We start from the raw sequence: 12521 nt of genomic DNA, 5'->3' as shown, positions 1-12521 counted from the left end.
CCTCATGCCAAATGGCTTCAGTTGTGTCCGACTGTTTTCTGACCCTGTGAACTATAGCCTGCCAGGCTTCTCTGTCCATGGGATTCTGCAGGCAAAAATACTGGAGTGGGCTGCCATGCTGTCCTCCAGGGGATCTTCCCAACCCAGGAACTGAACCTGCATCTCTTACGTTTCCTGCATTGGCAGGCGAGTTTTTTACCACTGGGACCACCTGGGAAGCTACGTTAAGCCTTCATGATGCGCTTATTGACAAGTTGGTGGCGCTTTGTATCAGTAACCACCTCTGTTATCATTGTGGTGCTGAGATTCTCAGCTGATCCATCTCAATTTTTAAAAACAGAAAATGGCACTTGTGAACAGTGACATATAAAATTATTTGATAGACTTGTGACTGGGCCTCAACCCATCTCATTCCCAAATCTTTGTTCAGTCCCTGGAGAAATAATATCTCCTGGGTTTGTCCTGTTGATTCCTTGGAACATTAACTTTGCTAAAGAAAGGCAGCCTGAGGCAGGGGTCACAACAGAAAGAGTTGCTTTTTGAATTCCCTGGCCTTGCATCATAGAAAAATTCCCACTACACCTTACTTAAAACATTTTCCTCATAACTTGTGGGAATTTTTATTGCAAAAACTCTGCATCAGATTCAATCTATATTTTGACCGAATGACCTTCACTAACAGCACATTTTTATCAGATACTGTCAGATAGTCAAAACTATTACTATTAGTTTACAGATTTCTTTGGAAGGCGGGAATAAATTCTGGTGTGCCTATGGATTTTTTTTAAGCAGCACATATGAGAAAACACAATATTTGGAAAATGAATAAAATATGAACTTAAAATTCATTGTATCCCCCAACAGTAAGGAGATTTGGCTTCAATACCCTCACCTCTGCTCATTGTACCTACAGTGCTACAGACATGGCTGAACATCTGGTACTTGAGGTCACCTACTGTTCCATTCCTCTTCCCTCTGAGATATACAGACCAGACCCCAACAGCATTTCTAGGGAGAATAAGATAATTATATCAATTTACTAGATTTTGATGTATGAAAATGAATTAGGTAGCACTTTCCTAGCAATAGGAGCATGTGCAAACAACATTATCGAGTGAACATTATAAATTAACTTAACATAATTGATACAGTAGATAAATATTATCCCTCTACCAGAAGAACAAGCGTCATTGAATAAACATGATTTTAATCATGATCAAGTCTGGAGTATTGGTTTGTTTCTAGTCCAGATTTTTTTTTTTTTTGGCTTAAAATTATGCACCTGCTTAAGTTATAGATAATACCTGTTGTTTGGATTGAAGGTTTCACAAAGGCATCTCAGACTTGTGTAGCTGGAAGTTTCTAATAGCTAAAAAAAGGAAGGGGCTGGAATCACAATCTTTTTTCAAGGTAAGTCCTCAAACCTGTGCCAAAGTTCCTACATCAACAAGTTGCCTTTTGAAATTTTTCCAGCCGTCGTCATTTCTACCCCTGGCTCCTGTTAGAGTCACAGCCCACAGAAGGCCCTGCCTTAATGGTAGCCATGATAATGACCACTAACCCGCTTCTTCTTTTTAATTATTTAACACCAAAAACATTTTGTATTGAGGTAAGCCATAGGGCTTCCCTTATGGCTCAGATGGTAAAGAATCTGCCTGCAATGCAGGAGACCCAGGTTGGATCCCTTGGTAGGAAAGATCCCCTGGAGAAGGAAAAGGCAATCCACTCAAGTATTCTTCCCTAGAGAATCCCATGGATGGAGGAAGCTGACGGGCTTCAGTCCGTGGGATCCCGAAGAGTCGGACACGACTGAGCGACTACACTTTCACTTTCATGTAGCCGATCGACAATGTTGTGATCGTTTCAAGTGCAAAGTGAAGGGACTCAGCCATAAAGATCCATGTATCCCCACTCACTCTCTTCTACCCCACTCAGCTTTCCAAGATGGTAAGGTGGGGCTTCCTACCACCCAAGTCACTGCCTGCCCTTTGTAGAAGTTGGTTTTTCATCTGTCATCGACTGGAGATGCTACAGTTTCCTTATCCTCCTCCGCAGTGAGATCCTGTCCTGCACATCCTCTGCCATTCTCCTCCCCTCTCCGAATCCCTGTATTCTTTCACCCTGCTGAGACTGGGTGGGCATTTCTGGGAAAGCAAATACCCTCTTTGTCCTGCTCTTACAGTCTGAACTGGAGCCAGCCCCAAACAGGCCTCCAGCACTCTTCTCTTAACCTTTCGTTAACCCCCAACAGGAAGCCCACCAAGGTCCATCTTACCCATACCAGAGGAAGAAAAAAGAGGAAGAGGAGGAAAGGAAGGAAACTTGCCCCCGCCCCCGTTGAAAGCTCCCCAGTGTGTGACCTTGACACATATCAGAGTTTATTTCTCCAAGAATTCTTGGGTGGAGTTGGGCCATGACAGAAAAAGGGAAGGATCTGCTCAAAATAAATTGATGAGGTGGCAGATTAAAACCTTCCCTCAGTATTTGTGTGCAGAGTCTTCACATCTAGTGCATTTGAGATATTACTGTGAAGATATAACAAAGGGAAAATTTTCCAGTAGACTGGATAAAAGCGTGTACACCTGTGCTGTACAAAGACCTGTGCCGTGTGTGTACTGATTTCTTTTAAAGACTGTTTGGTGTGGACGACTTTTTTAAAGTCTGTATTGAACTTGTTTCTGTTTTATGGTTTGGTTTTTTTGGCCCCAAGGCATGTGGGATCTTAGCTTCCTGACCAAGGACTGAACCCATACCCCTTGCATTGGAAGGTGAAGTCTTAACCACTGGACCAGCAGGGAAGTCCCCATGTACACACTGATGATGAGCACAGGGAGAATCCTGTCTGCATTTTGGAAGCTTTGGATTCCAAGTAACATGACACCTCCACACTAGGGAGTTCCAATGAGATGACACTGATGCTATGAACATCAGGTGTGATAATTTAAGTGTTTGAATGATAGGCACAATTAGAAGACCACGAGTGAGTGAAAGTGTTAATCGCTCAATTGTGTCCAACTCTTGGCGACCCCATGGACTATAGTCCACCAGGCTCCTCTGTCCATGCGGTTCCCCAGGCAACAATACTGGAGTGGGTAGCCATTCCCTTCTCCAAGGGATCTTCTTGACCAGGGATAGAACCCAGGTCTCCCGTATTGTAGGCAGATTCTTTACTGTCTAAGCCACGAGGGTAGCCTTAGAAGATCATATAGTCATACAACCCAGGAGTCAGAAAAAGTGCTTTCTCGTTGGGAGGGACTTTTTCCTACCCTGTGCTCTGTAGGTGGTGAGGATCTCTGGGCCTGCTGACAATAAGACATGCTTTGTGTGGTGTTTCCTCTGGTCGTGGGGATGGTGAGTGTCTGCCCTACACTCTGTATACCTCTTTTCCTTTAAAACTGACAGCAGGCCTTTTAAAAAATGGGTTAACCAGCAGCAGGGGTACAACCTGTGGTTGTGAAATGGAATCATCTTAACTAGCAGTTTATTGACAATAGTGAATAATTAGTGGTTGCCTGCTCCATCTGTTATAACTATTTTAACAGTCTCTTTTAGAAATATGCATAAAAATATATTCTGGAATCAATATATTAATAATGTATTTCAGAACATATACAGTGCTCTCAAAAACAGCATGAGCAAAATAGCAATGGTAAAACCTAACTTAATCTTTAAGCAACAATTCATAATTTACAATTTGCATGAATGTAGTAGGTCTTTCCTCCATGAAGCAAATAAAGTGAGCTTCATTTTTATAGATGAATAAACTGTGGTTCCAAGAAATGCAGCGCTTTGTCTAAAGCAGTGGTTCTCAACCAGGGTGACTTTGCTCCCCAGGGAATATTTGGCAATATCCACAGATATTTTTGGTTATCACAGCTGGCAGGTGGGGGTGCTACTGGCATTTGGTGGGTAGAGGCTAGGGATACTGCTTAATATCCTACAATGCATAGGATAGCCTTTGCCATCGAAGAATTATCCAATCCCAAATGTCAGTAGGCCCAAGGCTAAGAAAACCTGTCTAGAGTCAGGTAGTTGATAAGATCTGAACCCAGGTCTGTTATTCTCAACCCAGTCTTTTTTCTGTTATCCCAAAGTGGAATGTTTTCATCTTGAATGGGGAAACATAGTTTATTATGTCTTGTGTAATGCTCATTTTTGCCTCTCTTACTCCTGCGCTCCTGGGAGAAGGTGGAGAGTGTACCTTTAGTAGACAAGGAAATGTTGCTGTATGATATAAAATTGTTGCCAGTAGCAATGGAAAAGCTTCCAGCATAATTCCCAACCAAACTCTCCTCCCCTATACTTTTCAAACTTGATCCACTTCATTATGTAGGCAATGACCAAGTTTTTGGGGGAAAAGGGTGATAAAAAATCTCACTGTTTTCCCAATTCTAATATCGAGATAGACATCTAGAATCATGTAAAAGAGATGGGAGGCAGAAACAAATGATTGATTAACACTTGTGTGAGTTCCCAGTGATCGATGTTAATGGCCCGTGGATGTAACGTGAATTTGCCAAAGCCGCTGATAACCCAAAAGTCATTTTTATTGAGATTTGGAGTATGAAGCATTCTTTAAAAGGAGAGTCATCTATCTAATAATTACTTTAATTTTGAGGTAAGCTACTATAGCAGTTATTTTTAATTCCCTAAGTACACATCACTGTGAGGCAGGAGAGACATCCAAAAACGTGCTAGTCAGCAGGGGATGCCAACAAAGATTAAAAACTGCAACAGCATTAGTCAAGGAATAGCTTAAAAAAGCTGTGTACAGGGCAGAGCATAGCAAGGAACGGTGAAATTAAGTTATAAACTCCAGAGCCAGGCAGCTTGGGTCCTAACCCAACTCTGGATACCTACTAACTTTATGACCATGAGCAAGTTACTTAATTTCTCTATACCTCAGTTCACGCATTACTGTAATGTGGGTGTGTGCCTACAGCCCACCTCCTAGGTTGGTCTCGAGAACTAAATATATTTTAAAATGTACCTGGCACGTAAATGTAAGAGTGCTGTATGTCTCTATATTATGCAGGTGTTAATGCAAATCAGGCAAACTGATGCACCATGATGTGAAAACATGGCATGGAATACCGTTCAGTGAAAACAGAAATTCACAGAGCAATGCTCATAGCACTGTCCCATTTACATTTTTAAGATCCTAATGACTAGAAACGTAAGTTATAGGTTGCATGGTGAGGAAGAACATGACCTTTTCTTTTTAAAATAAAAGATGTTTATACTCACTTCTTAGTTCAAGAGACACAGAGGTCACTTTGAAGCAGATTTTCTTTTACTTTTCACAGTAATGGAATGTAAGACCTGGAGACCTGGGTGGCCCCAGGGGAAGGATGCAGAAAGACCTTTTAAGTTCCATCAAAAGTTAACTCTCCCAAGAGCCCTTGGTAAACATAGCTGTCCCTTGGGAAGAGGTGGGCAGACTGGATGGGGCTCAGTGAGCTGCCTGTGAGCGCTGACTTCTCCCTTTCTCAGAGTAACATGGTTAGAACTTCTCTGTCTGCTGTGGTAGCGTGATCATGTCAGAGGACTGGAATACACTCCAGTGGTCCTGAGGGAAAAGGAGACTGGCTGGGTGGCAAAGCCTAGACATCCTGGCCTAGGGGTGTGTGAGGATAGTCACTTCCGGTCCAAGTGCAGCTGAGGTCAGAAGTCCATATGGACCAGCATCTTTGGTTCAGAAGTCACATAGGTGAGTGTGGTCAAAAGTGAGTAATATTGGGATTTCCCTGGTGGTCCGGTGGTTAAGAATCTGTTTCAGTAGGTAAGAATCAGAACTCGATGAAGAAGTCGATCAATGGACAAATAGATAGATCGAGATATTTAGACCCTGAGAAATGGTTTGACCTTACAATGTGTTTGAAACTCTAGCAGTTACAGACTAAATGCAACTATTTTATATTGGTTCAAAACTCTGGCCCTGTCTGTGCGTGTGTGTGTTGCTTGTGTGTGCCTGAGCACAGGCAACTCAAAAGTCTCAGGACTGACAACATTGGCATCACCTGGCTGCTTGCAAAGTTGTGAGTCCAGCGATACGCCGGTGAACATTTAACATCTGCTTTTCTGGGGGTGGGGGTGTGGAGTGCCGAGGGAGCCCTGACTTTAAGCATTTGCTGACTTCAGTAGTATAAATGCTCCCACCTGGCCGATTTCAGCTCTCATGGTAACATCTCTGAAATCTCTGAATGTGGAGTTGGGAAGAATGTATTAAGTGCTGAGTCGGAGCAGGCTGGCTCCAGCACACACGCCACTGCATTGGTCCTTGTCCCCTATTCACTGGATCAGAACCTTGGGGTTGGGGCTCAGGGGTCTGACTTTTAACCAGCCCTCCAGATTACTGTGTTTGCACAGTAATTACAAAAGTTTGCAAGGCACTGAGTGTGTATGTTGTCTGTAAAACCATCCTGTAGGTCAGCAGGCTCCTAGGTTTCCTGTGGAGGTAAAAGGAGTATCCGGGAGGATGCCCAAATGAGCAATTTTGTTGAAGCCACAGGTTCTCCCACACAAAGGCAGTGTAGGGTCGTGTACTTCAGTCTGAAAACTCATCAGGAGCATTTACAGGTTTCAAGGCACAAAGACAAAGAGCCCGGTCTACACATTTGGAGAGAGCAGCTACAAGAACAGCTAAGATATGGGAGCGTGAGAATAGGATTTGCTAGTAGTCAGTCCTAGAATACCCAAGGAGAACTACTCAGATGTTTCCTTGTGAGTTAGCTAAGAAATACATGCAAAAATTAATCTGTATCAAATTCTATCAGTCGAGCACTATAACCTAAATGCAATCTGTAAATGGCTTAAATAGCCTATGATCGAATTAGTCACTGACTGAAAATAGATTGAAGCATCAAATCAGTAAAGTTTAGATCTCCAAAACTGAACTCAAGAGAAAGAAAGTCAACACTGTTTGACTTATTCTGATTATGCATATATGGTGTAGTGTGTGAATTTTTAACTTTTAAACTTCTGAAATTACAAAGAAAACATGTTTTTGTATTGTGGCAAAAAAAGCACATGGAATTTATCATCTTCCCTATTTCTAATGTACATTAGCATTCACTATATACACATTGTTACGCAACAGTTCTTAGAATCTGTCATCTCGCAAAACCGAAATTCTTTACCCATTGACCAAGGATTTCCCTTTTCCTCTCCCCACAGCCCCTGAGAATCACCATTTACTTTCTGTTTCTATGTCCTTGACTACTTAGGGTGCCTCATATAAGTGGAGCCATGCAGCATTTGTCTTTGGGACTGGCTTATTTCACTTAGCATAAGGTCCTCAAGGTTCATCCATATCGTCACATACAACAGGATTTCCTTCTTTTTTAGGACTGAGTCAAGTTCCACGGTATGTATAAAATGTACGTAGATTTCTCCCACCTCTCGATTCCTGTGACTCATGCTGCAGTGAACAAAGGTGTGCACATATCTCTTTGAGAACCTGTTATCAATTCTTTTGGCTATATGCCCAAAACTAGGGTTGCAGAACACATTATTATTGTTATGATTCTTAATGACTCATTAATAAATACAAAATTTAAAAAGTCATAGTTAGACAGTTGTTGAAAATTGACAAATTCTCTATGCCTGTACAGAAAACAATGTTAAGCATTGGAAAAACAAAGACGTCTAAGACAGTCTCTGCCCTCGAAGGGTTTAGAGTCTCATTGGTGGGGAAACACCAATATATAAATACAAAATGACAGCCATTTAAACTAAAAAATAAATGAATTCATCTCATCTGTTGCGGGTACAAGTACATATTGGTTAAACCTCTTTGGAAAACTGGCTGGCAGCAATCCATCAAAACTAAACTGTGATAACCCATGACCCAGCAATTCTAGCTAGTCTAGTTATATCTCAGGTATATACCCAAGAGAAATAAGTGCATACATACAGCAAACGATATGTATAGAATTTTAAAAGCAGCTTCATTCACATCAGACAACATTGTGAAAACCAAAGTTTTCTGGGAGGATAGGAGATTGAATGAATAAATGGCTGTAAATTCTTACACTGGAATATGATACAGCAATATAAAAGATTATCCTGCTCCTATATGCAACCACATGGGTGAGTTTTACAGATGTAATGGTAAGTGAAAGATGCCAGATGCACATGAATAACTACTGAATGATTCCAAGGTCAAAAATAGGCAAAACTAATCTCTGGTGGAAGTAAGTGTATGACTTTGAGGAGGAAGGAGGTAACTTCTGGATTGCTAGAAAGGTTCTGTATCTTGATCTGGGGGGTAGTTACGGATCAGCAGGTAAAGAATCTGCCTGCAATGCAGGAGACACAGAAGACATGGGTTCAATCCCTGGGTTGGGAAGATTCCCTGAAGAAGGAAATGGCAACCCTCTCCAGTATTCTTGCCTGGAGAGTCCCATGGACAGAGGAGCCGGGCAGGCTACAGTCCATGGATTGCAAAGGGTCAGACACGACTGAGCAACTGACACACACACACATACAATAGTATATCTCTATGTAACTATCTATCAAGCTGTAGATTGTTTTTTTCTGTATGTATGTAGTAGTGAACATTTTAGTAAATGAGTTCAGAGGAAGACGTGTTAGGGAAAAATAAAAAAGTCAGAGCAGACTTCAAAGGAGCAATAAGAACTGAGTTGGTAGAATTGAACTGCATGAAGGAGGTCAGTTCAAGCAAGAGAAAAGACCGGGACCCAATAAGATCAGCAGCACAGATGTCCAGAAAACTTAGGAACCCCTGTGGCTGTCTATCCAACACCCATCTCCCCTTTTGCCTCACCCCACATATAATAAGCCTTGGGAGCTGGGTGGCTTCAGCTCAGCTCCAAGTGTTAGTCACTCAGCTGTGTCCAACTCTTTGCAACCTTATGGACTGAAGTCCGACAGGCTCCTATGTCTGTGGGATTCTCCAGGCAAGAATACTTGAGTGGGTAGCCATTCCTTCTTCGAGGGGATCTTACTGAGCTACGGATTGAACCCACATCTTTTGCATTGCAGGCAGATTCTTTACCGCTTGAGCCATCCTAGGAGAAGGTGATTAGCTTTCTTTTTTGCATCACGAATACCTTTGCTAGGAAATGAAGCCTATCTATGCAAGCAGTTCTTTTAACCAACCATTTTTGCTGGTAACGTAGCACAGGAGACTCTATTGTGTATATACCTCTGAAACAGACTTTTGTAAAACAACACTTACTCCTTTTTTGACCTCTTTATTGGAGTACAGCTCCAATGTATATACTTGATATTGGAGGATGGCTGATTACCAGTGTTGTGATACTTTCGGGTAGACAACAAAGGGACCCAGCCCCACGTATTCACGTGTCCATTCTTTCCCAAAGTCCCCTCCCATCATGCTGCCACTTAACACTGAGTAGAGTTCCTTGTGTTATAATCAACAGTAGGTCCTTGTTAGTTATCTATTTTAAATGTAGCAGGGCATACATGTTGATCCCGGACTCCCTAACTATCCCTTCCCCTAATCCTTCCTTTCTGCTAACCAAAACCTCCAACAACACTTACTTTTAATTCATGCAATGTATATCAATATTTTCTGATATTCTATTTCACTTCAAACAAACAAATAAAAAGTTGATCACAAACCACTAAGTCAATTTCATGCCCTTAAGGAGTTGAGACTTGCAATTTGAAAAAGGTGACGTGAAGGCATACTCCATGTATAATCATTGGATTATATTATAATGCTTGGTTACAGTCATTGGATGAGCATTATGCTGAGTGTTTTCATTAACAAAATTATATTTAATCTGTTATGATAATTTTATGACAGATTGCTATACCCATTTTGTGGACGAAGAAACTGAAACTTCAGGCACAGCAAATTCCCTGGGCTCACACGGCTACTATATGGCAGAGCTGAGACTTAAACACAAGTAGAGCCTTCTTCTATTTGTAGCTCAGTGACGTGTGCCATGGCTTTATATCACAACCAATGTCAGGGATAATTTGCACATACTGGACTTTTAATCTTGAAGTACAGAGAAAGGCTTCCCAGGTGGCTCAGTGGTAGAGAATCTGCTAGCCAATGCAGGAGACTCTGGAGATGCTGGGTCGATCCCTGGGTCCGGAAGATCCCTGGAGGAAGAAATGGCAACCTACTCCAATATTCTTGCCTGGAAAATCCCATGAACAGAGATGCCTGGTAGGCTGCAGTTCACATGGTCACAAGAATCAGACATGACTAACTGACTGAACACACACGCATAGAGAACAAGAACACCAGAGAAGAGACAAAATACTCTACGCAAAAACTTCATTTATTCTCTAGAACTCTATCCTTGCCTCAGTATCTCAATGTGTTAAGTCTCTCAAAAATGACAAAATCCTTAAAACAGAACATTCTAACTATGACAGAGAAAACAGTTTTATGATTAGAAAGACATCTTCCAGAAAGCTGGCCCTAAGTATTTTGCGTCCTCTTTAACAAAACTCCATGAACACCAAGAATGAAAGTGTTTTTTTTTTAAAACTTTCCTTTTCCAACCCTCCCTCCAAATAGCTAAAATAGATAAAATACAAATTCTGCTGTGTTATGTGCCTGGCTCCAATAAGGAAAGTGTATTATTTTAATCTGTTGTCATACAACTTTATTTCCAAAGTTGCTTGATTTTCTGGGACACTTTTGGAAGAATCATTCAGTTCCATAAAGGATCAGCCACCTGCCAAGTTGTGTGCTCAGTCACTAAGATATGAAGAGCTACTCTTCACCTTTATAAAGGGAACATACACTGAAACACAGAACATAATAAATCCAAAACTTCACAACTGTGGGATCTATGCACAAATAGTTGTACTGGGTGCACCTGAAAGACGACAGATTAAATAACAATTCTAGGAAAGCAGAATTTTTATTTCACCTACTTTTAGATGTTTTGGGGGTTTGGAGAAAGGAAAGGGAAAAAATAAAACTGACAACCTTTTGATTTTAGTGTTCACAGAGTTTTGGTGATTTAAAGAAGACTCAGAAGATTTACTACTAGTCTTCTAGAAGGTTTCCTCCTGGTCATAAAACCATTTTCTCTGTTACAGTTTGTGTGTTCTATTTTAAGCGTTATGGCATTGTCTGAGGAACTTGCATGTTGGGAGAATAGGGAAGGAATAGAGTTCCAGAGAAGAAATGAAGATGTGTAGGACACATTTTGTGTGTATCCTGGAGGGCTCACCTTCCCTGTGTGTGCTGCAAGTTTAAAAGTTCAGCTGAAGCATCTGTCTGCCAATGCCAGGCACAGGGGCATCTTCCTCAATCCCTGGTCCAGGAAGATTCCCACATGCCGCAGGGCTAAGTCTGTGTGCCACATCTATCGAGCCTGCAAAGCTAGAGCCCTTGAGCTCTAGAGCTAGGCAATTATCCTCTTGCACTCTACAACGAGAAGCCACTGCAAATAGAGAATAGCCCCTACTCGCTACATCTAGAGAAAGCCTGCATGCAGCAGTGAAGACCCAGCACAGATAAAAATAAAATTGAAAAAAAAAAAAAGTTCAGCCTAAGCAGATCTTGTCCTCACGCAGTTGGCTGAGAACTACAGCCACGGCACGTCTCCCTGAGCGGTCAGCAGGAGCACGTCTACCTGTGTTTAAGTCTCAGCTCTGCCACATAACAGCTGTGTGACCTCAGGGAATTTGTTGTGCCTCCAGGCCTGAATGTCCTCGTCCCTAAAATGTTACAATAGTTAAGTGATACAACGACTACAACGATGGCACCTTTTATTGTATTTGTAATAATGAAGAGGCTGTCTCCATGGTTTGCCAAATTGAGGCAATTATCCCTGCCATCTTTAGGGTCTAGGATTCAGATGACAAGGGATCAGTGGTCTGTTGCAAATCAAACTGAATATTTACCAGCAACATTTACCGGCAGTGAAATCAAGCTAAAAGTGAAACCTTAAGGGAAGCTAATTTGAAGCTCTTCAGTTCTTCATTTGCTTATTTATTTTAAAATCTTATTATACATCTATGTGTATATATGTATATATACATACATACACACACACACACACACACACACACACACACACACACACATATATAACTTCCCAGGTAGCTCAGCTGGTAAAGAATCCATCTGCAATGCAGGAGACTCCAATTCGATCCCTGGGTCAGGAAGATCCCCTGGAGAAGGGATATGTAACCACTCTAATATTCTTGGGCTTCCCTGGTGGCTCAGCTGGTAAAGAATTCCCCTTGCAATGCACCACACCTGGGTTCCATCCCTGGGTTGGGAAGATCCCTCAGAGAAGGGAACAGCCTGGAGAATCCCATGGACTGTATTGTCCGTGGGGTCACAAAGAGTCGGATATGACCGAGCGACTTTCACTTTCTCACACACACACACACACACATATGTATATGGAGTGAAGTCGCTCAGTCGTGTCTGATTCTTTGCAACCCCGTGGACTGTAGCGTGAGAGGACTGTAGCCTGAGAGGCTCCTCTGTCCATGGGATTTTCCAGGCAAGAATACTGGAAAATACAAACAAAAGGATCCCAATTGGGAAA

Source organism: Bos taurus, chromosome 24 (assembly GCF_002263795.3).
Source record: "Bos taurus isolate L1 Dominette 01449 registration number 42190680 breed Hereford chromosome 24, ARS-UCD2.0, whole genome shotgun sequence".
In the NCBI taxonomy this organism is placed as follows: domain Eukaryota; kingdom Metazoa; phylum Chordata; class Mammalia; order Artiodactyla; family Bovidae; genus Bos; species Bos taurus.
Note: the sequence above shows the minus strand (reverse complement) of the source record.